Source organism: Marmota marmota, unplaced genomic scaffold (assembly GCF_001458135.2).
Source record: "Marmota marmota marmota unplaced genomic scaffold, marMar, whole genome shotgun sequence".
In the NCBI taxonomy this organism is placed as follows: Eukaryota; Metazoa; Chordata; class Mammalia; order Rodentia; family Sciuridae; genus Marmota; species Marmota marmota.
The window spans coordinates 9,436,782-9,458,258 of record NW_026000000.1 but is presented as its reverse complement, the minus strand read 5'-3'; the positions used below and the strand labels follow the sequence as shown (position 1 = coordinate 9,458,258).

General features: G+C 45.0%; 1 pseudogene; it reads right to left on the bottom strand.

Annotated features, from left to right (window-relative positions):
• Positions 1-707: 707 nt before the first annotated feature.
• The window catches only part of LOC107153434, a 50,846-nt pseudogene continuing 30,076 nt past the window's right edge, over positions 708-21,477 (bottom strand).

Sequence of the window (21,477 nt, the reverse complement as noted above, 5' to 3'; positions counted from 1 at the left end):
TTATAGCCAGACACCTCTGGCTCTGCCATCCTGTAGCTCAAGCCACAAGGTTCACCATAAACTGCAGAATCTGGAATCAAAATCCTTCCAAAAATAAACAGCAGAACTATCCGAGGGTCAGGCTTCACAAGGCAAATAATGCAAAAATGGAATCTTGCCAGACTATCTGGGCCCTAAATCCAGGAATGATGGGTGTTATGGTTTAGATGTGATGTCCCCCAAAAGCTCAGTGTGAGACAATGCAAGAAAGCTTGGAGGAGAAATGATGGGGTATAGTCTTCACCTAATCAGTGAATTAATCCCTGATGGGGTTAACCAAGTAGTAACTGGAGGCAGGTGTGTGTTGCTGGAGGAAGTAGTTCTTTGGGGGCGTGGCTATGAGGTATATATTTTATATCTGGTGAGTAGAGTCTCTCTCTGCTTCTTGATCTTCATGTGAGCTGGTTTGCTCTACCACAGTCTTCTGCCATGATCTTCTGCCTCACCTCAAGACATGAGGAATGGAGCCTGCTGTTTATGGATTGAGAACGCTGAAACTGTGAGCCCCTAACTAAGCCTTTCCTACTTTACAATTGTTCAGGTTGGGTCTTTAAGACACAGCAGTAAAAAAGCTGACTAAACAATGGGATTGCCAGCTTGCAGCATGTCCAATTAGCTATATTGAAAGGTCTGGCAAGGAAAATAGCAGAGAGAATCCTAGGGCCTGTTTAAATGGGGTTGGATCTTCCACTTAGCCTCAGAGACTCAGAGCATTGTGAGTAGGGGCAAATGCTCAACTCCTCCAAGGGTGAACTCTGTTGGAAGGTCAGCACCAGGGTCTTGACCTCTTTCTTGATGTTGGCATCAAGACATAAATTAACAGGTTGACACAGGTAGAGGCTGTGGCAATCATGTGGCATGCCAAGAAGATGAGGTTGCTGTGGCAGACAAGGATGACTTCATGATGCCAGTCCTCCAGGGTATTGGACACATGCAAGGGCAGCCAGAATACTGCAAAGGCAGCCAGCATTGCCATGAGCATCCAGCTGAACATTCTCATCTGCTCAGCTTGCCAGCTGTAGGTGCCCTTGTGGAACACACACCCCTGCCTCCACAGGCGCTGGTAGTTATGTACACAGCAGATCAGAATAACACCCAGAGGGATGCAGTACTGGAAGAGAAGCAAGAAGGTGGTACAGCTAATGCGATGGTGGTACAGATAAAGTACAGACCACCTTGTCCACCAGAAAATCTAGAGCCTTGGAGTGGTTGTTGTGGAAGACATTCTCCAGGATACTGTTAGTCAGAAAGGGCAAGGAAAGGAAGCAGGCAATGAGCCAGATGGCCACAATTCCCATGGAGGCCTGGGAGATGCTGGGCTTCCAGCCCGTTAGGTTGATAATGAGCTGATGCCTCTCTAGGGCCACAAGGACAAATGAGAGGATGAATACTGTTAATGACGCAAACTGGATAAAGGCTTGCATCTTGTGAAGGATCTTGCCAAAGATCCAATCAGTAGTCCTGTGAGTGGCTGGCAGATGAAGCACATGAGGAAGTCAGAGAAGGCCAGATTAACAATAAGCAGATTGATAGCATTGTTCTTCTCCTTTTCTTCATGATCACCCTTATCAAGCAAAGGTTTCCTAGGACCCCCACAATGGTAGAAAGTGATGATGAAAGCCATCGGGTTCACAGAATCTTGGCAGTGTTCAGAGAAGTTATATAGGACATCATTGGGTTTGCTCCTGTTTTCACCCTGTGGGGATCCTGGAAAGGGCAAGGCCAGGAAGTGAGAGGTGGTCAGGGTGGATTTGACAAGATTCCAGGAGCTCTTGAACTAAGCAGCCCACTTCACAGGTGATGCCTATGAGGCAGACAGACAAATGGGACTCAGGGACCATGCCTCCAGAATGGAATCCAGGGAGAAGCAGGGTCTATGGAGAAGGTTCTTAGCTGCTTCCATCCCAATAAATGGACAATAGGAGCTGTCACCTAAGGAACTGGGACAATAGGAGCTATAACCTAAGGCTCAAGGGAAGAGACTGGCATCTAATAGTCATTACCTTCTAGGAAGCACTTTTGCATGTTGGGGATCATGTGTGGTGTTTTGTATATGTTAGCTGGTTTACTCTGAAAGGTATATATCAACCCATTTCATTGATGAGGAATCTAAGATTCAGAGACGTGAGGCAACTTACCCCCAGCCACACAACTAATAAAAAATGGGTCCCAGATACAAACCGAGGTCTGTGTGATGCCAGAATTTGTTCCATATATTCCTTCTTACCTCAGAATTCATCTGTTTTGATGATAAAGTTGTGGGGGAGTTGTATGCAGAGTTCAGAGGCAGAATTGTTCAGAAAACCCCTTGTCACATTTTATCATTTGGAGGCAACCATATGTTCACTTCATGCTCTTTAGGACAGAAGAATTTCTTGGAACTCAACACAAAATGCACCCTCTTGTTCTCAGTCCCTACCTGCCATGCCAGCCATATTTCTCAGGTGACAACTTGTCAAAGGTGATGACTTTCAGGTTTGCAAATACTAGCTCGCCAGTACACCAGTATATTTCTGCTCTCATTATTGTTCATGAACATCTGGTCAAGGACATCTCTCTCCCTGGATCCCACACCATGTGTATGTTCAAGTCACCTGATGTACTTTGCAGTTCCTAAACGCACCAGATTGTTCCACACTTCCACGCCTTGCCACAGGCTGTTCATTCTCCCTGGAGCCTCCTCATCACAAGGGACCACTGCCAATATTAAGTTGGGATTTGGACTCAAGAGCCTCAAAGAAGTAATGCCAATGACAGACATTTTGACATTGAAGAGTCCCCTGCCCTATCACAGCATGCATCACTATACCCCACCACACAGTTTCACAGGTTCTCTAGTTAGTCCTATAAGTCTAGTTAGTCCCATGAGGTCCCAGTTCTCAATCTTCATTAAACATCAAAATTATTTGGGGGCATATTGAAAGTACAGATTTCAGGGCTCCTCTTCCTGGAATACAGTTAAGTGAGTCTGGGATGGGGCCCAGGAATCCATATTTTCACAAGTGGCCTAAGGGATTCTGATGAACATGATTGTCAGGCCCTATTTTGAGAAACACTATTCATGGAGGAACATCCTATTTGAGATAATCTATAATTCCCTTATATTAGCAACACCTATTTTTTAACATAACTGTGTCCTTCCTGAGCAACTTCTAACTTAAAGGCAATTCTTACAGAATGAGGTCAGATTAGACCTAGATTAATAACAATTTATCAGCTGTCATAAATGTCACTCATTGTACATTTGACTTATAGAGATGAGTCTTGTTTGACTTATAGAAATGAGCCACCTACAAGGTCAAATCAGGAATTTGCCTGACAGCTTACAGTCTGGTTATTTAGGCTCTGGATGTCAAGAGGCAGGACAGTTTTGCCAGCACCATGGTTTTCTAGCAAAAAAGCACTATTTGGAGTTAAACATGATAAAATGAAATATACCAGGACAAAAACACAAATTTCAAAATTTGAGGTAGAAAAGCAAGCCACAACTTTACTGTTGTACTGGCTTCAGATACAGTAAACAGGAGAGACACCCCAGGGATCTGGCTAACCATTAGCCAGAGCAGAGCACGGTCATCAGTGAAAGGCAACACCAGCAAATTCAAACTACCAACTATAGCATGATCAGAGGGGAGTTACTGGTCAGGGAGGGATCTAGAAAATAGTCACTGCTTCATTCATTAATCTACTCAATCAGTATGTGTCAAGCCCTAGTCTAGAGACAAGGGCTGCAAAGATGACTCATATAGCCAGGGCCATCCCAGGGAATCAGACCACTAGGAATGAAGATGGACCTCAATGTCACACTGTTATTGCCCAAATCAGTGTGAATGGGGTGCCTGTGAGTTGGGAGATGAGAGAAGGGGTAGAGAGCATAGGGATGAGAGAAGTGACATTGATCTGGGACTCCAAGACTGAAGAGGAATCACCCTTACAAATAGACAAAAAAGAAGGTGCAGAGAATACCATGGTGCAGAGACAGGAAAGAGGAAAGCTTCCTGTGGAACAGCTACAAGTTCTGAATAACTGCAGCCAGGGTGAGTGGAAGGAAGTGGCAAATGATGAGGCTAGAGGGGTGGCCAGATAAGGAATGCTAAGTAAGCCACTGAACACCACATGCATTCCAGAAAGGTCATCTGGATATACAGAATAGACTGGTGGAGAGGGAAAGACAGGAGAAGATTATTTCTGAAGAAGGCAGCATTGGGAGTCAGTCTGGCTTTCAGCCCTCTTCTCAGAGATCCATTGGACAGTTAACTCACAATGGTCATCAGTAGGCTAGGACATCCCATTCCAATAGTACTCACCAGTTCACATGGATGTCTGGGTCCAAATCAGCCCTCTTAGCTGCTTCTGGAGACAGGGCAGAGGGTATCAGAGAGCAATAAAGCAGGATGCAAATGACTGGGGGCCAGGAAAAAAGTGAAACTATCTGTTGGCCCTTGCATCTTTCCCCAGAGTGGTAGGGGCTGGGAGGAGCCATCCTGGAGCCAACTCCACAAATTCATGCCTGGAGGAGCCCTGTGTGCGCAGGGACTGCAGATGTCCAGAAACACACTCCAGGGGAAAGGGCAGCAGCAATTAAAATTCTTGAGTCCCAGGTCAGAAAGAAGGCTAATTCTTTTAATAGAATGTGCTGGGAGGAGAGGAATACATGAGGGAGGCTCCTTAAAAAAAAAAAAAAAAAAAAACACACAGAAAGAAGAAGGGAACCCACATCCTCAGCCTTGTGAGAAGGATCATGGCTTTGGCTTTGAAACTAAAGGATCTAATCTTAGACATGGCCAGAGTAAGATCATATAACTATTAAGGGAGTGGGTCACCTGGCAGCTGGTATCTTTGCACAAAAGAAGGTCTATGTGCCTGCTCTCATGTCACCTCTGGAGTCAAGAACAAGATCCCTATTGCATAGATACCATCCCGCTATGTGAGAAAAGAGCAGAGCATTGCCCAGTGATCCTCCACACGCCACCAGGGTACATGGTTGCCCTGGGTTCAAATCCCAGCTCTGCTGTCTATGAGAGGGTACCTATGCGAGGATCACTTAAACTGTCTGAGCCTCAGATTCCTCAGCTGTGCAGCGGGCAAGGAGAGTAATACCCATGTTGCAGAGTGGTCTGGCTCCCTCCCAGGTCAGGGATGAAGGGACAGATGGAAACATATATATAGGACATGGGGCTCCCCACACCTGGCACTCTTTTGGGTCAAGGCTTTGTCTTCGTTCTTTGAGCAAATGGGGGTAATTGGATGGGCCAGCTCCTGTTCAGGAGCATTACTAGCCACTTGCTAAGAAGTATAGTTCCCCATTTTATAACCTGGCACATGATAGGTGATGATCAAATGTTAGTTCCCTTCCCCACTCATTCCACCAACCCCAACTAAGAGACCTCAGCACCCCCCTGGGGGAGCTGCACAGCAACAACACAAACCAATTCCCCATCTTGGAAAGGAGACCACAAGGAGGGAGGGGCTTAGCTCACCATGGAGGGCTCAAGTTTTCCCAGTAGACCAAGGGCAGAGGAGACATCAGCTTTCACTTGCCGCCCACTGCACGCTAGTTCTCACCATAGTCCTGTAATGAAGGACATTTTAAGCTGATCCAGATGAAACTGCCATACCTGACCATGTTTGATCACATGTAAAGTTGTCGAATTCACCTGTTCAATATAAAAACAGGTCTGACAAAATGGTCATACTACTGGTACCATTGGTCACCAGTGACGAGTTCTGCTCCCTCAAATGTTGAAATTTGAACATTAGAGAAGTACACTGAGGCAAGCATATAAAGCAGGGTTTGTTTAAAAAGGGGTAACATACACTCCTCCCCAGAGGGAGAAGGGGGCCAGAGCTGGTATCCCAAGAAGAGAGGTGTTCTGCCCTTTTTATATGTCCTAGGCTTCCTTTGTTCCCCTGCTCTCTCCCTCTTTTATCTTTCCCTTCCTGCTTGTGACTAGGCCCAGGAATGCTCAGTGGGATGGCCAAAAGGTGGGAAACAGGTGGGCTGAAGGGGGATGGGCAGGGAGCATCCCAGGATACACTAATTAACAACCTATAGCTCCCTGTAGGGAGGGGCAATTTCTGGGACAGATTACATAGCAACAGGTTGGAGCAGGGGCAGGTTCTTGATAAGCATAGAGGAAGGGCTGCAAAGGAATTCACATTTCAATCTCTCAGGGGACAGCCTCCAACTTTCCAGACTCACTCAAAATTGGCCTCCTTCATCTGACCTGACTCAATTTACCTATCTGACTGCCTGTCTTATTCTGGCTTCACTACCAATAGCAATATACAGATTCAGTGCAATCTCCATCAAAATACCAATGACATTCTTCACAGAAATAAAAAAATAATAATGTTAAATTCATTTGGAATGAGGTCCCAGAAAGGCCTCCAAGGTTGTGGCAGTGAGGATTAAATGGGAATGTCTCCTTTCTCCTCTGGAACCAGGTGACACAAAACTCAAATGAAATAGAACAGCATCCCTTACAAAACCTGCTCCTATTTTGAATACACTAACACCATTTCCTTCTAAGGAACACAGGGAGGGTAAGACCTGCTTCCAGGGCATCTCCTAAATACTGGACCACAGTTCCCCCAGAGAACCTTCTGTGGCTGCCTATGGAAATAACCCCCTGGAGTTGTGGTGGTGGCACTGCTCTTGCCTCTATCCCAGGAGCTCAGCCCAGGTCCACACAAAGGTAGAGAGCTTTACATTTAACAGGGCCTGATTGTAACTGTGACTTCCACAAGTATAAATGGAGAATATATCCTGTCCAGAAACCACTGGACTCCAAGAGGGAGCTCCATGGATTCCTGTCCTCTGTGCAGGCAATAACTGACACTGTCACCTCCTCCTTGTGGGTTGGGCTGCCTGTTGCCTCTGAGGCTTGGTTGGTGAGCTCTTGTAGGCAGGCTGCCACATGGACACTTCTGAGAATAACTACCTAAGGTTCATGGGGTCAGAGAAGAGCTGAGGAGCTGAGAAGTTGGAGAAATCAGCAAAGGGCTCTAGCACCAAGAAGAACCTTCTGTTCTTGTTCATCCAGGTAGGTGTGATCATCCCACTGTACAGATGAGACAATGAGTCTCAAAGAAGTGGAGTGATTTTTCCTGTCACCAAACTTATAGGTGGCAGGGCTGAGATATGAGCCCAAAGTAGAAGCTACTTCTCCAGGATCATACATACCATCCCTGAGAGGGGTGAGTACTGCACATAGCAGACATTCCAGAGGAAACTCCCATGCCTCACACTGCCTGCTAGACCCTCTGTCTCAGCTGGGGAAGGAAACAACACCCTCTAGTGGCATCAGAGCCTGCACCCAGGTCCTCTAAAGACCCTGAAGCTCCCCAAGAAATCAGAGCCAAGGATGAGAAACAGGGAGCCATCCTTCACCACTCTCTAGTGTTCAGGGATAGAAACACAATCTGTGAGGCTCTTGGGCCAGGATGCACTCCACAGTCACTGGGGAAGAGGCTGGGTAGGATTTTACTTCTGCCATAAAAATGACTAGCTTCTCTGATCTTCTGCAGATTGAGATTCACCCTCCTTAATAGCTGGTGATGGGCCTCACTTCCTGACCCTCAGGTCTTATCCACATGAGTTACCTTGGAGCACTAATATCTCAGCTGTGTGTGACCCTCTGGTGCTAGTGAAGAATTTTCATGGTCCTTGACCTCTTTTTGGCCTCTCCATCTACAGCAGTTATGTGTTCTCCTTGGCCCAATGAAAAAGCTAAGGATCCAGAGGAAGGGGATAGACCCTGAGTACTCTCCTTGCTAGAAGTGTCATGGGATTTGGGGTCAGGTCTCCTCACTCTGAGAGCAAATGTAGGGAGTTCTGACAAACAGGGGATTGAAGCCATCTCACTGAAACCTCAAATATTCATTTAGAAAATGGAATTAATACTTAAATCCACTGTGGGGCTTGTTGTTAGGAGAAATGAGATGAAAATACCTCTTAGCACAGTCACTCTCAGATTTGTGTCTGAGTCCCCTTCTTTGGCTTCTATTCCCCTCCCTATCCTATTCCAATGAGCAATCTCCATCATTTCTCCAGCCCATGTTGTAACCCATTCCTCTCACCTGGATTAGTTCAACAAGGGCCTAAGAGGCCGGTGAGCTTAGCCATGGTGAACTAAAATCAGTCTGAGCCTATTTTTCCTTAAGCTGTTCTGTTACTGCCTTCCCCTGAGGTGTCCTGTACTTAAACTCCTCATGTTTAGAGGATATTGTTGAGTGTCAAGTGTCCAGGTTTGTAGATGTTTCTCACTGAGCTAATTTTCCATGTGGAGAACTTCTTGTTCATTCTTGGAGACCTTGTCCTCTGTAAAATGTCTCTTCACCTCACCCCTGATCATTCCTTTTTTATTACTTCAGTAGAGATATACTTAATATTGGAGTTCATTTTGACATAATTATACATGCATGGAATATAGTTTGTTCCAGTTCAGTCCCTAGTACTTCTCTTTTCCCTCCCCTCCTCCCTCCCGTTTCCTTTTCTCTACTGATCTTTCTTCTATTTATTTATAGTTTTTTTTTTTTAATTTAGCATGTTATAGATATGAAGATGACATTCATTGTGGGATCATTTGTTCAGATTCATTTCATGGCTCCTCCCTGTTTCCATCCATCTCCTTCCCCCTCAATCCCCTTCTTCTACTCCACTGATCTCTTCTATATCCATGGGATTCCCCTGCCAACTTCTCTCTCTCTGTCTCTCTCTCTCTCTCTCTCTCTCATTATTTTGGTCTAGCTTCCATATACTGCCAGCCTTAATTTCTGGGTCTGACTCACGTCACTTAGCATGATGTTTTTCATTTCCATCCATTTACCAACAAATGCTATAATTTCATTCTTCTTTATTACAGAAAAACTCCATTGTTTATATATACTACATTTGCTTCATCTTTTCAGCTATTAACAGGCACCTGTGCTGGTTACATAACTTGGCTATTGTGAATTGTGCTGCTATAAACATTGATACAGCTGCATCCCTCTAGTATATTGATGTTGGATCTTTTAGAGATATACTGAAGAGTAGGATGGCTGGGTCATATAGTGGTTCCATTCCTATTCTTTTGAGGAGTGTCTATATTGTTTTCGAGAATGTTTTGGCTAATTTGCCTTCCAATAATGTTTGGGCATTTCCTTTTCCTCTCATCCTCACCAACATTTGTTGTTATTTGTATTCATGTGTTTGTGTGTGCATGTGTGTAGTGCATGGAATTGAACCCAGGGCCTCATGCATGCTCTAAAAGCACTCTAACACTGAACTATATTCCCAGCCCCTATAATTTGTCTTCTTGATTATTGTCATTCTGACTGGAGTAAGATGTGAAACCTCTCTGTGGTTTTGATTCACATTTTCCTTATTGCTGGAGATTTTGAACAATTTATTATTATTATTATTATTATTATTACATAATTATTATTATATATTGGCCATTTTTATTTCTTTGAGAAGTGTTTCTTCAGTTCTTTTACCATTTATATATTCTGGATACTGATCCCCTGCTGAAGGCCATTTCTCCTTCCCCCTGCCCAAACATTAGAAATGTATTTTCACTCCCACCTCCCATAGCCCAGCCCAACCACCAACCATCAAAAAGCTTAGATTAAGAGGGGTTTTTGGCCTAGGAACCCAGGGCCAGCCCAGATACGCCCACACCAGCCAGCACGGGACCCAGGTTCACAGTAGGCCTGGGTCCATCCTTTACCAGTGGGATAGACACCCACCAGAGCCCAGTCTCTGGCACAAGACTGCCCCTTCCTACCAGTGGACTATCACAGGAGCCCAGGCCCAGCCCAGATTTGCCCTCACAGACTTGTGCAGGACCTAGGTCCAGGGTCGGTACAAGTTTGCCATCCCCACCTGGGAGGCTAAGCCTAACCCACTTCCATCTTGGGACACTACGGACATCGCCATAGCCTTCCTCATGCAGTAGACCCTAACTTTTTGACAGTAGACAGGACCTAGAAACAGCTGTATCTCAGAGCAGACATCCCAAAGAGACTGTGAGGCCCACCATTTCAGCCCCTCTCTGTAAAACATTGCTTCCATCTTAGGGCACCTCAACTATTATCTTGAGTTACCTTGGCTATTGCCACCACCTGCTGAGAGCCATAGCCAAGTAGTAATGATGCATGGCATTTTTGGTTGAAAGGTGACACCAGCAAGCCATTGAGATGCTGTGATTATGTTAAGATCTGCATTCAAATGGATATTAGACCCCTGCTGTCCGCCTAGGCCTGCTACTTTGGAGCTCTGGGACTCCCAGAGAGTTCCCATTGGTTGGGGAAGGAGGGATTTCCAGAGGAGGGATTTGTCTGTTGGTGTAGTGTGGCCCAGGAGAACACCGTGTGTGTGTGTGTGTGTGTGTGTATGTGTGTGTGTGTTGTGTGTGTGTGTGTGTGTGTGTGTGGTTTGGCATATTTCCCGGGAGAGTGCGTGGCATTGGCGGGAGTTTCAGAAATAAAGTTTGTTCCTGCTTGAGTGGCTCGTGATTTTGTGCCCAGCCAGACTGTGGCAACCACCAACTTTAGATGCAGTAGCATATTTTGAGGGACACCAGCAGGTTCTGGAAGCCCAACATCAAGGTGAGGTACAGACAATCTGCACAGGTACTACAAGAATATAGGGAAGAAACAGTAATATCTCAGATCCACACTGCAAGAAAGGAAGACACATAGACAACATGAAAAACAAGGGAGGAAAGTGCCCCAAACAAACCAGGACACTATAATAACAGAACCCATGGATAGTGAAGTTGATGAAATGTCAGAGAAGGAGTTCAGAAGGTTCATAATTAAAATGATCTGTGAATTAAAGAATGACCTAAATGAGCAAGTACAAGCAAAAATTGATCACTCCAACAATGAGATAAGAGAGCAAATACAGGTAGTAAAAGATTACTTCAAGAGAGAGAGAGAGACTCTGAAAAAAAAAACAGTCAAAAATCCTTGAAATGAAGGATATAATAAACCAAATAAAAAAACTCAATAGAAAGCATAACCAACAGACTTGATTACTTCGAAGAAAGAACATCAGATAATGAAGACAAAGTATACAACCTGGAAAATAAAGTAGATCACACAATGAAGATAGTAAAAAACCGTGAACAGAACATCCAACAAATATGGGATGAAACGGCATCAAACCAAATTGAGGGAGTTATTGTGATAGAGGAAGACACAAAGTTTCAAACCAAAGGAATGCACAATCTCTTCAATAAGATACTATCAGAAAATTTCCCAAGCATAAAGAAGGAATTGGAAAACCAAATGCAAGAGGCTTACAGGACACCAAATGTACAAAATTACAACAGATCTACACCAAGGCACATTATAATAAAAATGCCTAGCATACAGAATAAAGATAGGATCTTAAAAGCCTCAAGAGAGAGGAATCAGAACACATATAAGGGGAGACCAATTCATATCTCAGCAGATTTTTCAACCCAGACCCTCAAAGCCAAGAGATAGTGGAATAACATATACCAAGTTCTGAAAGAAAATGGATGCCAACCAAGAATCTTATATCCACCAGAACTAAGCTTTAGATTTGATGATGATAAAAACCTTCCATGATAAACAAAAGTTAAAAAAATTTACGACTAGAAAGCCCGCACTACAGAACTTCCTCAACAAAATATTCCACTAAGAGGAAATAAAAAACAATGATGAAAATCAGCAGAGGGAGGGATTATACTAAAGGAAAATCTATTTATAGGAGAAACCAAGTCACGTTAAATACCAAAAATAAACAAAAGTGACTGGGACTACAAATCATGTCTCAATAATAACCCTGAATGTTAATGGCCTAAACTCACCAATTAAAAGTCATAGACTAGCAGATTGGATTAAAAAGACCCAACAATATGCTTCCTCCAAGAGACTCATCTCATAGAAAAAGACATCCACAGACTAAAGGAGAAGGATTAGGAAAAATCATACCTCTCACATGGACTGCAGAAGTAAGTAGGGGTTTCCATCCTCATACCAAATAAAGTAGACTTCAAGCTAAAGTCAGTCAAAAAGGATAAAGAAGGACACTACATACTGCTCAAGGAAACCATACACCAACAAGACTTAACAATTATAAATATATATGCCCAAACAATGGAACATCTATGTTCATCAAACAAACTCTTCTCAAGTTCAAGAGTCAAATTGACCACAACACAATAATTCTGTAGGACTTTAACATATCTCTTTCACCACTGGATAGATCTTCCAAACAAAAGCTGAACAAAGAAACTATAATTCAATAATAGAATCAATAACTTAGACTTAACTAATATATATAGAGTATTTCATCTTTCAATGAGAGAAGACACTTTCTTCTCAGCAGCACATGGATCCTTCTCTAAAATAGACCATGTATTTTGCCACAAAGAAACTCTTAGCAAATACAAAACAGTAGACATACTACCCTGCATTCTATCAGATCATAAAGGAATGAAATTAGAAATAAATGATAAAATAAGAAATAAAACTACTCCAACACCTAGAGACTTAATAATATGCTATTGAATGAACAATGGGTTACAGACGACATCAAAGAGGAGATTTGAAAAATTTTAGAGGTGAATGAGAACACAAATACAACATATCAGAATCTCTGGGACACTCTGAAATCAGTTCCTTAAAGAAGAAAAAGTCAAAAAATAAATGACTTAATATGACATCTCAAAGTCCTAGAGAAAGAAGAACAAATCAACACCAAAAGCAGTAGAAGACAGGAAATAATTAAAATCAGAGCTGAAACTAATGGAATTGAAACAACAAAAAAAAACTGTTGAAAAAATTGACAGAACAAAAAGTTGGTTCTTTGAAAAAAATAAATAAAATTGACAGACACTTAGCCATGCTAATGAAGAAAAAAAATCACTAACATACGTGATGAAAAACATCATGACAGACACTACAGAAATACAGAAGTTAATTAGAAATTATTTTGAAAACTTGTACTCCAATAAAATAGAAAATACTGAAGGCATCAACAAATTTCTAGAGTCATATAACTTTCCCAAAATGAATCAGGATGATATTCATAATTTATTTATTTATTTTTTGAGGTCACTGTTAGTTATATATATATATATATATATCTTCATAGCAACACAATTCACAACAGCCAAATATTAGACACAACCCATGTCTTCATCATCATATGAATGAACAAGCAAACTTGATACATACAAAGAGTGGAATATTATTCAGCCATAAAAGGGATATATGATTACGTTTGTCTATTTGGCTGTAAGATAGCAATTCATGGACATTGAAAATAGTGTAGAGGTCAGCAGGGGTTGAAGAAGGGAGGTTGGGGAGTTTTGTGTGAAGAGCACAGAGTTTCAGTGTGTGATGATGTAAAAGATACGGAGCTGTGTATTGTTGATATTGCATGTCACTAGAAATGCACTTAATATCAGTATGTAAACACCCAAAATATTTGAAATGGCCAGTTTAATAAGATGTATATTAAGCCACTATATAAACAGCTGTCAAATAAGAAAAAAGAATAAAATGCAATAACATGAGCTGGGGAGCCTGGCAGGCATGAGTTGGAAGACCCAAAGTTGACCTCTTCCAAGTGAGTGTCTGCAAAATCTGAGCCCATTTTCTCCAGGGCAGAATCCCCCACCCATGGGTGGTGGTAAAGTTAAAGGGGGAAGGGATTTGTTACAGCCACATGAGGCAGGCATCTTACATAAAGTGCCAAGGTCAGGGAAATCAGAGAGCCAGTCATCAGGAAATGAGTGTGGAGGCCCAGAGATGGAGGCCCAGAGCCTGGGAACTGTCAGCCTGGAGCAGGGAATATTCCTGGGAGCCTGCAGCATTTCAAAGGAAAGCAAAACATGACAGAAGAACTTCAGGCATTGCTCAGGGACAATGGAGCATATGCATTCTAGATGCGGACATGTGGCAGAAATATGAAAACCGTGCTCTCTGCGGAGAGGATGGGTTGGCTAAAAGCTGCAGAAGAGACTGTGGAGGGGAGGAGCCGTTCTGCAGTATTGGTAGGAAGGTGAAGGGGTGCCACCACTGAGAAATACAATGCAGATCAGCTTACAGCTTGACGGTTTGAGGGCAGGTGTGTTCCCTGGATTCCTGGGGGTGTGTAGGCACAGAGAAAACAGGTCCCAGCCCAAGGAGGTCAGAAAGACACAGACCTTGTCCATCTGGTACGTCTTTCCATTCTACAGGTTCTAAGCTCACTCTGAACTCTGAGCCCCAAACCCAGCATATAAGAGAGCAGAGGAAACAACTTCCAGGGTAAAACCCAGAGGATCCTGTTGTCTCTTGATCCACATTTACTGAAGTTAAACTGCCAGAGCCTGATGGGCCCTCCATCCAATGAGGAGATCCAGTGAGTTGCTGGGGTCCCATGAAGTTAGAGAGATGCCCCTGGAAGTTTAAAAGCAGTAACATCTGAGGCAAGGGTAGGTTGATCATGCAGTCTGGGGCTGCCTGGGGATGCCTGGGGCAGGAACATGGCCCTGTGCCCCAGTGTGGGAAGCTGTGAGTGCAGGAGACCAAAGGGTACTAGGGATCAAAGTGGGAGCCAGGACCCAAAGTAGGAGCCAAGAAATCCAGCCCTGACACTTCTGTATAGTATAGCCATCCTTTCCCCTCCTCACCCAGCAGATGAGCCATGGAAGCTACTTAGAGGGCTGTGTGTGTGTGTGTGTGTGTGTGTCCTATCACTTGATTCATAGCAGGTGCTCAATTAATACTATTTCTCATTCCCCACCTGTACTCAGAGCCATTTTTGTCCATCTCAGACCTGGGGGAGACCACCAAAGACTTTGTAAAAGGGTGGCAGCTAGCTAAGAAGACCCTTTAGTGTCATGGCTACCCTCTGGAAAGACTAGCCCAAGGAGGCTGTCAGCTCCCACAATGTCTATACCTCCTGTCGTCAGTTTTCCTTGAGGAACAACCACCATCCCTTGGATGGACCAAAGATCAAATGGCCAAGACACGTCCAGGAAATCTTAGAAGTTCCTCAGCTGGACATGAAGAAATGATTTCTTTTCATAGACGGCTCCCTATGAAGCTGACTTTGCTAAGGAACTAGGGAGCTGGGGCTCAGGTTCCCCCATCCTTCAGTGTCCTGGAGAAGGTGTAAAATGAAAGGAACAAATCCTAGAACGATGGAAAGGGCATATTCCAGGAAGCCCAGTTCTTGTCAACTATGGTAGACTTTGATGTTTTAGCCAAAGTAGGATCCCACTCCAGACCAGGATAGCAGACAAAAAACACCTTTGCTTCTCTGTAGCACATGATGTTTGGGGGTTGCCTGACATGCAGGCGTAAAAGGGCTTGGAGACCAGCAATTGCCTCCATAGCTTCTGAGTGTTGCCCCACTGTTGTGATGAAGTACGACGTACATTTCCAGACCAGCAGGTAGGGCTGAGAATGGAACCCAGGCCACCTCATCAGGACCAAACCCCATTTTCTCTCCCCTTCAGTGACAGCAGCTGGTACATAAGGCACAGTCCAGCTTCCCCACAGCCACGCTGAGGCAGTCAGCTATTCTTGATCATGCAGGGATTGTGCTTTGGCCGTCCCTGTGGGGAAGAGGGAAGCAAGATATGAGGGTCAGCAAGCAGAGGGTAATCTGAGCAGTGACATGGGGAAAGTGCCTGAAATGCACTGGGAAATGTGGTGGGAACATATTTTGGAAACAACTTAATCAACTATATTTGTTTTACATGCAAAAGAGTGAAATCTATTTACAATTTCTTTTCTAAATAGATCTTTTAATGTATATAGCATTAATGATACACAACATTAGATTGGTAGGGTTTTTGTTTCTTTCTTTCTTTCTTTTGGTGGAATGTTGAAAGAATGGAAACCCTTGAATAAGTGCTGCATTAGAATTGATGAAAGCTGCTCTGCCTCCCTCTCTGGACCTTATGGTTCTCTTCCTTCTCAGTTTTCAACAAGGAAACGCAACAATATCAAAACTCATGCACAGTTGCACAGCATGGGGGTGACCCAGCCCACGTGAGAGTGGGAAAAGGTCCCGATACCTCCAATCCTGATCACCCATATCTCACCCAGCTGTTCAAATCACACCATGAGGCCCCATGCAGGGAGTCCACTCCACATGGCCTACCCTGCTGGTCACATGCATAGAACCTGTGAGCACAAGAAGAAGATTCTTTTTTTAAGTCACCATGTTTGGGTGCTTGTTACTCAGCAGTGGATAATGGGGCTGTCCTCATACTGTCCAAGATCTTGGGCAACAGCACACAGTCTTCATATCCTTCTATATCCTGCCATTCCCTGGCTGTCTTCAGAGGTCACACAAATGTCCCCTGCATTTCCAACCCATTAGCCTCTAGTCCCTGATTCCCCACTCTCAGTGGTGTCCTGATCTCAACCACCGTAGATACTCTCTCTGGTTAATAAAATGCCAAAGTTCTTCAGGTGGCCCCTTAGGGGCCCAATGTAAGGGGCTAAGATGAGGGACAAGAATGCCTCATCATATACCTCTCAAAAAAATCCCATGGCATGGCACTAACAAGCAAGGGCATTGAGCAGAGCTGAAGGTCACAAAGTCACCATGTCAACCTTCCTGTCATAACAGCAAGGAATTCACCCCCAGGGTGGGGGAAGGGCTGTTAAGTATCTGGTGGCAGGACATGTACATTGGTGATAAAATGGGAGGGGCATGGTTCTTTTGCACAGTTAGAGGCAGCAGGGAAGAAGGCCAGAAGTGGACAGTCCTCAGTCTACCTGGACCCTGGCTCAGGGCCCCAAGTGTGCTCAGTATCACGGGACTACCAAAAAAATGAGGGAAAGCTGTCCCTGGGTGCTGAATTCTTCACTCTTTCTGTTGTTACTGCTCCTACATCTGCCTATTTTTAGAGCCCAGGACTCTCCGGATACTGACCCTGAATGGGTAAACCATAATCCCTACTACCCCATTTCAGGAAGAAGCTATGAAGGGAGGATGGGTATCAAAATAACTGAAGATGAAATCCTGCAGTACTGTGATGGCATCTTTGATCTTTACTATGTCTTTGACACGTGAGTTCCCCTTCTTGCCCTGGCTCCACTTGGCCACCAGGAACCTCCATCCCTTGGGTCACATGACTGAGGGGTTGTCAGCATCTCCCAGAAGAGAAGCAGGACTAGTGTGTTGACGAGTGGAGAATCAGTATGCTCTAGCCTCCTTGATTCCTAGAGGGGGCAAAAGCCAGGAAGGCCCTTTGATCATTCACATTTAGCTTCAGCTTATTCCTTAGACTCCTTTTTCTTTGGAGTGAATTTGAAGAAAATGAAGGACCCCCCACCCCATGCATGGACCATCATTCTTATCCTGGTGATTTTTGAGGGCCACAAAGAGAGCCACTATGATAAGACCCTGAGATTCCAAACTTCTATGGTCCCTGCAGGTCTAAAGTAAGAGAAAGTGGACAAGAGAGAGCACAGGACAGATGGTGGGGGGTTCTCTTGTTCTCCTCAAAGGCATCTGCACATCACTGCGTAAAAGGTTTTATCAGAGGAGGGATGGGTCCAATCTGTTTTCTAAGGAGCCCTTCAGCAGCCTTGGGGAGGATGGAAGAGGAAGAGGAATCCAGGGCTGTAGGGAAAAGAGGAAGGGGTCCTAGGAGACCCAGGATGGGAAGGTTTGAGAGGCTGCTGGAAGCCCGAGGATGGGTGTGCCTAATGAGAGGAGAAGAGGGAGGACAACATCCAGGGAGCACCCTCAAGTCTAGAGCAGAAAGAGGAAGAAAGGTGGGCAGAGAGAGTGAAACCATGCTGACAGCCACCCACTCCAGGAACGTGACTTCAGGCAGTGACAGCTTGGTGCATTGGGGAGGGAAGAGGGACTCTGCCCTATAGCTATGTCTGCATCTTCTCTTTGTCTACCTCCTCCCTCAAGGAAGATGACTTAGGTAACTGCTGGAAAAAGCAAACCAGGGTCACTGAACTCTGAAAATAAAAGGAATCCCTTTGCTTTCTTCTCTCCTGCAGCTGCAGCATCAGAGTCTAAGTGAGCAACAATAGAATCTGCTCCCCATGACTATGTTCTGAAAAGGAAAGAAAACGCACATTGAAATACCTTACAGTGAAGAGGGGGCGAGAGCCTGGGCCTTTCCTGGGCCTTGTCCTCTGCTGTCAGCCAGCACTACGCAGGCACTATGCAAGAGGCAGCTCCCAACCTGATACCTGCAGAGTTGATGACTCTTCCCATGGCCTTCTCTCTAGCACTTCTGCTAGGACTTTGCCTCCATGGTTCTTACCAGTAGCATCATGGAGACAGGATCCTGGCCTGGCTCTGAACAGAACTGGAGCTTCCTTGTTCTCAGAACTCAGGTCTGTGAATGGTGCTTCAGAAGGGGTCAGGAATCCCTTTCCCCTTCCTTGCTGCTCAGCAGGGAGCTCCCTGTCATCACCCTTCCTGCTGTCTGTCCAGCTGTGTTTCCTTCTCTGGGACTGCAGCCAGTATTGGGGAAGCTTTGGGAGAGATGGGGCCTTAGCAAGTCAGAAGCATTGTTCTTTCTTGAGGTTAGGACAGATGCTTTCTAATAGCTGTTCTCATGCTGCTGACTTATCTAGAAATTTTGCACAACCTCCTGTGAATGAAGGGATGGCACCACCTGTCCTTGTCCTCTCTGGCACAGCTCCAAGCTTCCTCTTGGCTCCCATTGGCCCTGGAGTCACCCTTTGCTATCTTTTCCTCAGTGGCTCACACAGCTTCTCTAGGGGAGATTCAAACTTGACCTTTCATGCCACACAGACCCAGGGGCTACCACTCCTGGAATGGTGGCAGCTCTGAGGACAGGCCCTTAGTCCTCCTTCAAGCAACCTTTTAATCCTCATGACAAAGCCTTCCTCAGACCCCGCCTCCAGATTGTCTCTGAGGAGCTGGCCTCTAATGGGCATCCCTGATTTCCTGAGATACTTCTGAAGGATTGAGGGAGTCTGAGAACCTTGATGTCCACCAAGGAGGATCCCTGCCCACCCCTTTAACTCAAAGGAAGGGCAGGTGGTACACTCATATGGTAGGCAAACAGGACAGAACCAGGACAGGTGGGCTTCTCAAGGCTGACTGTGGACAATCCAGATGGCTGGGTCCACATTGGAGTAGGCCTCTAGGTCAAACCTGAGCCAAGAATGAGGTGGTTAGGAATCAGTGGGGTTTCCTTGCAGGCCTGACATTTCCAGTTGACCTGTGGATTCCTGAAACTGAAAGGTGCCCTCAGGGTTGTCCCACCTTTGGCCAGTTACTGGGCTGCACTCATCTGTTGTTGCAGACACCTGACTTGAAATGGGTATGACCTTGGGCAAGGCAACTCTGCAACTGAAGGGGTCCCCAAAGAGCACACAAGAAGTGGCATCTGGGCTCAGTACGTTTATGAGCTTCACAGCCAGGCTCACAACTCAGATGAATGGAAGAAGAGGATCATGCAGGGCAGGCTGTTGATCCGTGTTTATCTTCCTAAGGGTCGTCTCATATATCTTGTTTCAAGCACTTTGCTTGACCTCCCAGGCCTTCCTTTGAAACCTCAGTGGAAGGCTTTGAGACCCCCTAATGTCGGCATCCTACATTCCTGCAGAACCAGCATCACTTGGTTGGCACCAACGTCTGCCACCATTAGCAGCAAATCTTTCAGCACAGTTAAGACAATTGCTTTGCGTCAATGTCTAATAAATCTGAATTGCTGGCTTCCTTCTGAGTGGTTCTTATCAACTTAGTTCCTTGGATAAGATATGCTTTCTAGTTTCTTTTGTGCTTCTTTTATTGTTGTGATGGATGGTAGTGGTGGTGAACAAATGGGTACTTGGATCTTATAGTATGATAACTCCGGAGATCAGATCCCACAGCATTTCCCATGAGTCACTGGGTTGTTTTTATTTTTGTTTATTTCTATTGCAGAAATCTGTAAATTCATATGATTTGAAACTGCTTAGGCTCTTACAGGCAATAACTCCACCCAACTCTCTGGTTGGTAGGAAATTTGGAAGAATAAGTATAATCTGGTAGTTTCCAGAGGAAGTGATATAAGCCAGGCAGAGGCATGCAAAAGGACCTCCAACCTAAGGGATAGTTCTGATCTCCCGAAAAATCCAAAAATCCAGCTGGGTGTGGTGGCGCATCCCTGTAATCCCAGTGGCTTGGGAGGCTGAGGCAGGAGGATCATGAGTTCAAAGCCAGCTTAAGCAATGGCAAGGTGCTAAGCAACTTAGTGAGACTTGTCTCTAAATAAAATACAAAATAGGGCTGAGGATGTGGCTCAGTGATCAAGTGCCCCTGACTTCAATCCCGGGTGCAGCCCTGCCAAAATTAAAAAGTCCAACAGAGGAATTAGAGACCAAATGTGGTTGATCCTCTAGACCTGAATTATGGTTCTCAGGGGGCTTCTGATGGCAGTAGTGTCAAACATCCTTCCCCACCCAACCACAGAGAAAACAGGAAATGGTTTAACATAGGGCAAGTGGGGGACAGAGGAAGCCACATATCATTAACACTCAGAGGTTTTTCCAAAAAGACATATCCTTCTCAATTTTGAAACTCTGAAGACCATACTTAGTGTAAACAAATGCACTGGTCAGGCAGAAAAAGTCCCTCATTCTTGGAGACCTTCCAGTACAGGCAGATGGGGCAAGTAGCTCTGCTCTGATGAAAGTCATCTCCCAGATTGATCCACTGTGGTCTGTGGTGCTGGGGTGGTAGAGGTTTGTTAAGGAGGCCGCTGGACATGGGGAAGGCAGACACTGTGAATGCCCTCTCCATAAATGCACCTCATTCACTTGTCTCCTGTCTCTTTTCTTTTCAGAGCAAAAACAATGACAAACTGGGGTGCCGTGCATGCAGCTTGGGAAGATATGGTAGAGAAGTACCTAAAGTATGACTTCTTCATGCTGTAGGCTACCCTGTACTCCAGGGAGCATTCCAATGGCAGGCAAAGGGCATGGCCATTAGTTTGTTGGGCACAGGAGTCCCTTTGGTAGGGAGCACAGAGCTCAGGGTGGTGTGCTTATCAGGAAAGAAGAGAGAGCATGCTGGTCCCAGCTAGGCACTGTCTGGCTTCTGCATAAGAGGCAGGGCCCAGTGCAGGTACAGTCATCCCTCCAGGATCTCACAGGCCAGGAAGGAAGTCAAAAGAGAAAGACCAGTAACTCAGTAATTGGCGGCTGGCTACAGGGTGCTCAGGGCCAAACGAAACAGCCAGAAAGGAAAAAAAAAAAAAGAAGCAGGAATACCTGCAGAAAACGTAAAGTGTAGTATCCCAGATGATACAGAAATGTGAACTTTATCTCAAAGGATGAATATTAAAAAAAACAGGATCACAGCAAGCATCTACTCTACTCAACCATGACCTCTACTGAGCAGAATACTGATTAGGCTTGGAACTGAGGGTCACTCAGGGGAGGCCTGGTAGATAATGCAGGGCAACTTGGTGACAAGGCCATAGG